Genomic DNA, 9,299 nt, shown 5'->3' with positions numbered 1-9,299 from the left:
AGATACCAGGTCCAGGTAAGGCCAACCTGCAGGCCAAGAAGTGGAACCATATCGGGATGATGCCCAGGTAGGGCCCAGAGTCACTAGGTCCAAATGAGGCCCAGATGGAGCATATTAACTAGGTCCAGGTGAGGCCCAGTTGACAATCACAGTCACCAGATCTGGTTGAGTCCTAGAGGGGTACCAGAATCACCTGGTCCACGTGACATCCAGTTGGGGACCAGAGTCACCAGTTCTAGTGAGAGGTCCAGGTGGGGACCAGAGTCAACGGATCCAGGTAAGTCCAGGTGGGGACCTGAGTCACCAGATCCAGGTGAAGCCCAGGTGGAGACCAGAGACTCTAGGACCAGATGAGGCCCAGGTGAGGACAGGAGTTACCAGGTACACGTGAGGCCCAGGTGGGGACCAGGATCACCAGGTACAGGGGAGGCCCTTGAAAGAACCAGAGTCAACAGTTCGAGGTTAGGCGCAGGTGGCAACCAGGGTCAGCAGGTCCAAGTCAGGCCAAAGTGGGGTTCACAGTCACTAGGCACAGTGAGACCCAGAGGGGGACCAGTGTCACCTGGTCCAGTTGAGGTCCAGTTTTGGAACACAGTCACCGGGTCCCAATATTGCCCAGTTGAGGACATTGGTCAACAGGGCCAGGTGAGGCCCAGATGGGGACCAGAGTCCAAATATCCAGGTGAAGCCCAGGTGGGGACCACAGTCACCAGATCCAGGGTAGTCTCAGGTGCAGACCATAATCACCAGGTCCAAGTGAGGTGCAGGTGGCAACCACATTCCCCAGGACCCAGTGAGGCCCTGGCGGGGACCAGAGTCACAAGGTACATGAGAAGCTAGAAACACTGCAGCCACCAGGTCCACATGATGTCCATGTGGGCCGGAGAATCAGCAGTTACACGTGAGGACCAGATGGGGATCCGACTCACCATGTCAAGTTGAGACCCAGGTGGGATCCAGTGTCACCATGTCCAGGTGTGGCTCAGGTGAAGACCAGAGTTAATAGGTCCGGCTGGGTCACTGTTAGTGAACAGTGTAACCATATCCTGATGCTACCCAGGTGGGTACCGGAGACACCAGGTCCTGGTGAGGCCCAGGTGGGACCAGAGACATGAGGTCCAGGTAAGATCCCGATGGGAACCACAGTCACCAGCTCAGGTGAGGCCATGCTTAGGATGAGAGTTACCAGTTACAGGTGAGGCCCAGGTGGAGCCAGAGTGACCTGGTACAGAAGAGGCCAAAGTCAGTACCAGAGTTACTAGGAACAGGTCAGTCCCATTGGGGAATAGAGTAACCATGTCCCGATGATGCCCAGGTAGAACCCGAGTCACCATGTCCAGATGAGGCGCAGGTGGGGAGCATGTTCACTAGGTCCAGGTGAGGCCCAGTTGAGGACCAGAGTCACCAGGTCTGGTTGAGGCCGACAGGGGTCCCAGATTCACCTGGTCTAGGTGACATCCAGATGGGGACCAGAGTCACCATGTCAGAGTGAGGCCCAGAGAGGATCCAGAGTCATCATGTCCAGGTGAGGCTCAGGTGTGGAACAGAGTATCCAGGTCATAGTGGTCCACAGGTGAGGACCAGAGTCACCAGATCTGGGTGAGGCCCAGTTAGGATCAGAGTCACCAGTTCCAGGTGAGGCCCAAAAGGAGTCCACAGCAATCAGGTCCAGGCGGGGAACAAAGTCACCAGGACTGGGTGAGGCCCAGATGGCGACCATATTCTCCAGGTCCAGGGGATTCCAAGGTGGTGGCCAGAATTAACAGATTCACCAGGTCCAAGAGGCCCACGTGGGGACCTGAGTCAGCAGGTATGGGTGACGCCCAGGTGTCAACCCCACTCACCAGGTCCAGGTGAGGCCAACCTGTAGGCCAGAGTCACCAGATCCAGGTGAGGCCCTAGTGGGGACCGGAGTCACCAGGTAAATGTGAGTCTACAAGAACACCACAGTCACCAGGTCCAGGTGTGGTTCATGTGGGACCGAGAGTCACCAGGTCCAGGTGAGACCCAGATGGGGACCACAGTCACCAGGTCCAAATTGAGGCCTAGGTGGGGGGACCAGAGTCATCAGGACCAGGTGAGGCCAAAGTGTGGAGCAAATTTATCATGTCCAGGTGAGGCCCAGGTCGGGAACAGAGTAACCATGTCCCATTGATGCCAGGTGGGAAAAGAGTCACAAGTTCCAGAAGAGGCCTATGTGAAGAGTAGATTCATCAGGTCCTGTTGAGGCCAGGTTGAGGACCAGTGTCCACAGCTCCGGTGAGTCTCAGAGGGGGACCAGAATCACCCGGTTCTGGTGATATCCAGGTGGGGACTAGAGCACCACGTCAGGATGAGGCCCAGAGGGGGACGAAAATCACTAGCTCCAGGTGAGGCCCGATGTGGAACTGAGAAACCAGGTCCCATGATGCCCATATGAGGACCTGAGTCACCAGGTCCAGGTGAGGTCCCTGTGGGAACCAGTCACCTCGTCCAGGTGAGGCCCAGGTGGGACCACAGTCACCAGGTCCAGTTGAGGCCCAGGTATATAAGAGAGCATCGAGGTCCCAATGATGCCCAGGTAAGGACCAGAGTCAACAGGTCCAGCAGAGGCCCAAATACGGATCAGAGTCATTGTGTACCAGGTGAGGCCAGATGGAGACCACAGGAACCAGGTCCAGGAGAGCCCCATATGGGAACCAGAGCCACGAGATCCAGGTGAGGTCCAGGTGGAACCAGAGTCACAAGGTCCAGGTGAGGCACAGGTGGCAACAGGATTCACCAAGTCCAGGTGAGGCCCAGGTGGCGACCAGTCACCACATCCAGGCGCGGACCAGCTAAGGACCAGATTCACCAGGCCGAAGTGAAGCCCAAAGGGTGACCAGAGTCACCAGGTAAGGGTGAGCCCCAGAGGGGGAACCAGAGTAACCAGTTTAGTTTGAGGCCCAGAATGGGACCAGAGGTCCCTGGTCAAAGTGAGGCCCAGGTGTGGAATAGAGTATCCAGGGTGAGGATCATTGGGTCCATCACCCAATGATGCCTGGGTGAGGACCAGAGTCACTGGGGTCATGCAGGCCCAGATGGGGAACACAATCACTAGGTCCTGGTGAGGCATACAATAAGACCACAGTCAGCAGTATCAGCCAAGCCCCTTGCGGGAACCAGAGGCACTCTATCCAGCTGAGTCCCCGGTCCAGGTGAGGCTCCCGTGAGGACCAGATTCATTAGGTCGAATTGAGGCATAGCTGGGGACAAGAGTCACCAGGTCTGGGTGCAGCCTAAGTTGGGCTAGATTCAGCAGTTCTGAGTTAGGTCAAAGTGGGACGAGAGACGCCAGTTCCAGGTGAGGCCAAACTGAGGACCAGAGTCACCAGATCCATGTGAGGTCCATGTTTGAAAGAAAGTCACCAGGTCCGGGAGAGGTCCAGGTGGGGACCAGAGTCACCAGTTCCAGGTGAGGCCAAGAAGGAGTCCACAAAAATCAGGTCCAGGTGGGGAACAAAGTCACCAGGACTGGGTGAGGCCTAGATGGGGATCAGATACACAAGGTCCAGGTGATATCCAGGTGGTGACCAGACTTACCAGTTCCGGGTGAGGACCAGGTAAGGACAAGATTCACCAGGTCCAAGTGAGGCCCACGTGGGGACCTGTGTCACCAGGCATAGGTGAGGCCCAGGTGGAAACCCCACTGACCAGGTCCAGGTGAGGCCAACGTGCAGGCCATGCAGAGGAACCATGTCCCGATGATGACCATTTAGGGACCAGACTTACCAGGTCCAAGTGAGGCCAACCTGCAGGCCATGCAGTGGAACCATGTCCCGATGATGCCCAGGTAGGGACCAGAGTCACCAGGTCCAATAGAGGCCCAGATGGTGCATATTCACTAGGTCCAAGTGAGGCCCAGTTGAGGACCAGAGTCACCAGATCTGGTTGAGGCCTAGAAGGGTACCAGAATCACCTGGTCCAGGTGACATCCAGATGGGTACCAGAGTCACCAGGTCAGGGTGAGGCCCAGAGAGGTTCCAGAGTCATCATGTCCAGGTGAGGCTCAGGTGTGGAACAGAGTCTCCAGGTCCCAATGATGCCCAGGTGAGGAACAGAGTCACCAGGTCTGAGTGACGCTCATATAGGATCAGAGTCACAGATCTTGTTGAGGCCCAGAGAGGTACCAGATTCACCAGGTCCATGTGAGGCACAGGTGGTGACCAGAGTCCCCATTCTGGGAAAGGACCAGGTAAGGACCAGATTCACCAGGTCCAAGAGGCCCACGTGGGGACCTGAGTCACCAGGTATGGGTGAGGCCCAGGTGGCAATAACACTCACCAGGTCCAGGTGAGGCCAACCTGCAGGCCATGCAGTGGAACCATATCCCGATGATGCCCAGGTAGGGAGAAGAGTTACCAGCTCCAGGTGAGACAAACCTGCATGCCATGCAGTGGAAGCATATCCAGATGATGCCCAGGTAGAGACCAGACTTACGAGGTCCAGGTGAGGCCAACCTGCAGGCCATGCAGTGGTACCATATCCCGATGATGCCCAGGTATGGACCAGAGTCACCAGGTCCAAATGAGGCCCAGATGGAGCATATTCACTAGGTACAGGTGAGTCCCCTTTGAAGACCAGAGTCACGAGATCTGTTTGAGGCCTAGGGGGTACCAGAATCACCTTGTCCATGTGACATCCAGATGGGGACCAGAGTCACTAGGTCAGGGTGAGGCCCAGAGTGGTTCCAGAGTCAACATTTCCAGGTAAGGCTCAGGTGTGGTACAGAGTCACCAGGTAACAATGATGCCCAGGTGAGGACAAGAGTCAACCGGTCTGGGTGACACAGAGATAGGATCAGACTCACCAGTCCAGGTGAGGCCAAGAAAGGGCACAGCAATCAGGACCAGGTGGGGAACAATGTCACCAGGACTGGGTGAGGCCCAGATGGGGACCAGATTCACCAGGTCCAGGTGAGGCCCAGGTGGTGACAAGAGTCCCCGGGTCTAGGAGAGGACCGGGTAAGGACAAGATTCACCAGGTCCAAGAGGCCCACGTAGGGACTTGAGTCACCAGGTATGGGTGAGGCCCAGGTGGCAACCCCACTCACCAGGTCCTGGTGAGACCAACCTGCAGGCCAGAGTCACCAGATCCACGTGAGTCCCTAGTGGGGACCGGACTCACCAGGTAAAAGTGAGTCTACAAGAACGCCAGAGTCACCAGGTCCAGGCGTGGTTCATGTAGGAACGAGACCACCAGGTCCAGGTGAGACCCAGGTGGGGACCACAGTCACCAGGTCCAGGTGTGACCCAGGTGGGGACCACAGTCACCAGGTTCAGTTTGAGGCCTAGGTGCGGGGATCAGAGTCATCAAGACCAGTTGAGGCCAAAGTGTGGAGCAAAGTTATCATGTCCAGGTGAGGCCCAGAGGGAACAGAGTAACCATGTCCCATTGATGCCAGGTGGGAAAAGAGTCACAAGGTCCAGACGAGACCTAAGTGAGGAGTAGATTCACCAGGTCCAGTTGTGCCCAGTTGAGGACCAATGTCCCAGCTCCGGGTGAGTCCCAGAGGGGGAACAGAGTCACCCGATTCTGGTGATATCCAGATGGGGACCAGAGTCACCATGTCAGGCTGTGGCCCAGAGGGGATCCAACTTCATCATGTCCAGGTGAGTCTCAGGTGTGGAACAGTGTATCCAGGTCATAATGGTCCACAGGTGAGGACCAGAGTCACCAGATCTGTGTGAGGCCCAGTTAGGATCAGAGTCACCCGTTCCTGGTGAGGCCCAAAAGGAGTCCACAGCAATCAGGTACAGGTGGGCAACAAAGTCACCAGGACTGGGAGAGGCCCAATGGGGACCAGATTCACCAGGTCCAGATGATTCCCATGTTGTGACCAGACTTACTAGTTCCGAGTGAGGACCAGGTAAGGACCAGATTCACCAGGTCAAAGAGAGGCCCACGTGGGGACCTGTGTCACAAGGTATTGGGGAGGCCCAGGTGGCAACCCCACCCACCAGGTCCAGGTGAGGCTAACCTGCAGGCCATGCAGAGGAACCATGTCCCGGTGATGTTCAGGTAGGGACCAGATTTACCAGGTCCAGTTGAGGCCAATCTGCAGGCCATGCAGTGGAACCATGTCCCGATGATGCCCAGGTAGGGAACAGAGTCACCAGGTCCAAATAAGGCCCAGATGGAGCATATTCACTAGGTCCAGGCGAGGCCCAGTTGAGGACCAGTTTCACCATATCTACTTGAGTCTTAGAAGGGTACCAGAATCACCTGGTCCAGGTGATATCCAGATGGGGAACAGAGTCACCAGGTCAGGGGGAGGCTCAGAGTGGTTCCAGAGTCATCGGGTCCAGGTGAGGCTCAGGTGTGGAAGACAGTCACCAGGTACCAATGATGCCCAAGTGAGGACCAGAGTCACCAGATCTGGGTGAGGCCCAGTTAGGGTCAGAGTCACCAGTTCCAGGTGAGGCCAAGAAAGAGTCCACAGCAATCAGGTCCAGGTGGGGAACAAAGTCACCAGACCTGGGTGAGACCCAGATGGGGACCAGAATCACCAGGTCCAGGTGAGGACCTGGTGGGGATAGAGTCCCCGGGTCTGGGAAAGGACCAGGTAAGGACCAGATTCGCCAGGTCCAAGAGGCTCACGTGGGGACCTGAGTCACCAGCTATATGTGAGGCCTAGGTGGCAACCCCACTCACCAGGTCTAGGTGAGGCCAACCGGCAGGCCAGAGTCACCAGATCCAGGTGAGGCCCTAGTGGGGACTGGAGTCACCAGGTACATGTGAGTATACAAGAACACCACAGTCACCGGGTCCAGGTGTAGTTCAGGTGGGAACGAGAGTCACCAGGTCCAGGTGAGACCCAGGTGGGGACCACAGTCACCAGGTCCAGATTGAGGCCTAGGTGGGGGGACCAGAGTCATCAGGACCAGTTGAGGCCAAAGAGTGGAGCAAAGTTATCATGTCCAGGTGAGGCCCAGGTGGGGAACAGAGTAACAATGTCCCATTGATGCCAGGTGGGAAAAGAGTCAGAAGGTCCAGACGATGCCTAAGTGAGGAGTAGATTCATCAGGTCCTATTGAGGCCCAGTTGAGGACCAGTGTCCCCATCTCCGGGTGAGTCCCAGAGGGGGACCAGAGTCACCCGGTTCTGGTGATATCCAGGTGGGGACCAGAGTCACCACGTCAGGGTGAGGCCCAGAGGGGGACGAGAATCACTAGGTACAGGTGAGGCCCCGATGTGGAACTGAGAAACCAGGTCCCATGATGCCCATATGAGGACCTGAGTCACCAGGTCCAGGTGAGGTCCCTGTGGGAACCAGTCACCTCATCCCGTAGAGGCCCGTGTGGGACCAAAGTCACCAGGTCCAGGTGAGGCCCAGGTATATAAGAGAGTATCAAGGTCCCAATGATGCCCATGTAAGGACCATAGTCAACAGGTGCAGGAGAGGCCCAAATATGGATCAGAGTCATTGTGTTCCAGGTGAGGCCAGATGGAGACCACAGGAACCAGGTCCAGGAGAGCCCCATAAGGAACCAGAGCCACCAGATCCAGGTGAGATCCAGGTGGGACCACAGTCACAAGATCCAGGTGAGGCGCATGTGGCAACAGGATTCACCAAGTCCAGGTGAGGCCCAGGTGCAGACCATTCACCAGATCCAGGTGAGACCAGCTAAGGACCAGATTCACCAGGCCCAAGTGAAGCCAAACGGGTGACCAGAGTTACCAGGTAAGGGTGAGGCCCAAAGGGGAACCAGTAACTAGTTTAGTTTGAGTTCCAGAATGGGACGAGAGGTCCACGGTCAATGTGAGGCACAGGTGTGGAATAGAGTATCCAGGTCCTAATGTTTCCTGGGTGAGGACCAGAGTCACTAGGGCCATGCAGGCCCAGATGGGAACAGAATCACTAGGACCCGGTGAGGCATAGAATAAGACCACAGTCAGCTGTATCAGGTGAGCCACTTGTGGGAACCAGAGCCACTCTATCCAGCTGAGTCCCAGGTCCATGTGAGGCCCACGTGAGGACCAGATTCATCAGGTCGATTTGAGGCATAGCTGGGGACAAGAGTCACCAGGTCGGGTTGCGGCCGAGGTGGGGCAAGATTCAGCAGTTCTGAGTTAGGTCAAAGTGGGGACGAGAGATGCCAGATCCAGGTGAGGCCAAACTGAGGACCAGAGTCACCAGATGCAGGTCAGGTCCAGGTGTGGACCAGAGTCCCCAGATCCAGGTGAAGTCCAGGTGGGGACCAGAGTCACCAGATACAGGTGAAGCACAGGTGGGGACCAGAGTCACTAGGTCCAGATGAGACCCAGATGAGGACCAGAGTTACCAGGTACACGTGAAGCCCCGGTGGGGATCAGAGGCAACATGTCCGTGTGAGTCTGGCTTGGGGACCATGGTCAACATGTCTACTTGAGGCCCAGGTGTGGAACACCGTAAGCAGGTCCAGGTGAGTTCCCGGGGTGACAAGAGTCACCAGGTCCAGGTCAGGCCCATGTGGGCACCAGGATCACCATGTCCAGGGGAGGCCCTTGAAAGAACCAGAGTCAACAGTTCGAGGTCAGGCGCAGGTGGCAACCATGGTCAGGAGGTCCAAGTCAGGCGAAAGTGGGGTTCACAGTCACTAGGGCACGGTGAGACCCAGAGGCGGACCAGAGTCACCTGGTCCAGGTGAGTTCCAGTTGTGGATCACAGTCACCGGGTCCCAATTTTGCCCAGTTGAGGACCATGGTCAACAGGGCCAGGTGAGGCCCAGATGGGAACCAGAGCCCAAAATCCAGGTGAAGCCCAGGTGCGGACCACAGTCACCAGATCCAGGGTATTCTCAGGTACAGACCAGAATCACCATGTCCAGGTGAGGTGCAGGTGGCAACCACACTCAACAGGTCCCGGTGAGGCCCTGGTGGGGACCAGAGTCACGAGGTACATGAGAAGCTAGAAACACTGCAGCCACCAGATCCACATGTTGTCCATGTGGGAACGAGAATCACCAGTTACAGGTGAGGACCAGGCAGGGATCCGAATCACCATGTTCACGTGAGACCCAAGAGGGAACCAGTGCCACCATGTCCAGGTGTGGCCCAGGTGAAGACCAGAGTTAATAGGTCCGGCTGGGTCACTGTTAGTGAAGAGTGTAACCATATCCTGATGCTACCCAGGTGGGTACCAGAGACACCAGGTCCTGGTGAGGCCCAGGAGGGACCAGAGACATTAGGTCCAGGTGAGGTCCCGATGGGAACCACAGTCACCAGGTCAGGTGAGGCCATGCTTAGGATCAGAGTCACCAGTTACAGGTGAGGCCCAGGTGGAGCCAGAGTCACCAAGT

The sequence above is a fragment of the Canis lupus genome, chromosome 37 (assembly GCF_048164855.1).
Source record: "Canis lupus baileyi chromosome 37, mCanLup2.hap1, whole genome shotgun sequence".
NCBI lineage: Eukaryota > Metazoa > Chordata > Mammalia > Carnivora > Canidae > Canis > Canis lupus.
This window is presented reverse-complemented; position numbering follows the sequence as displayed.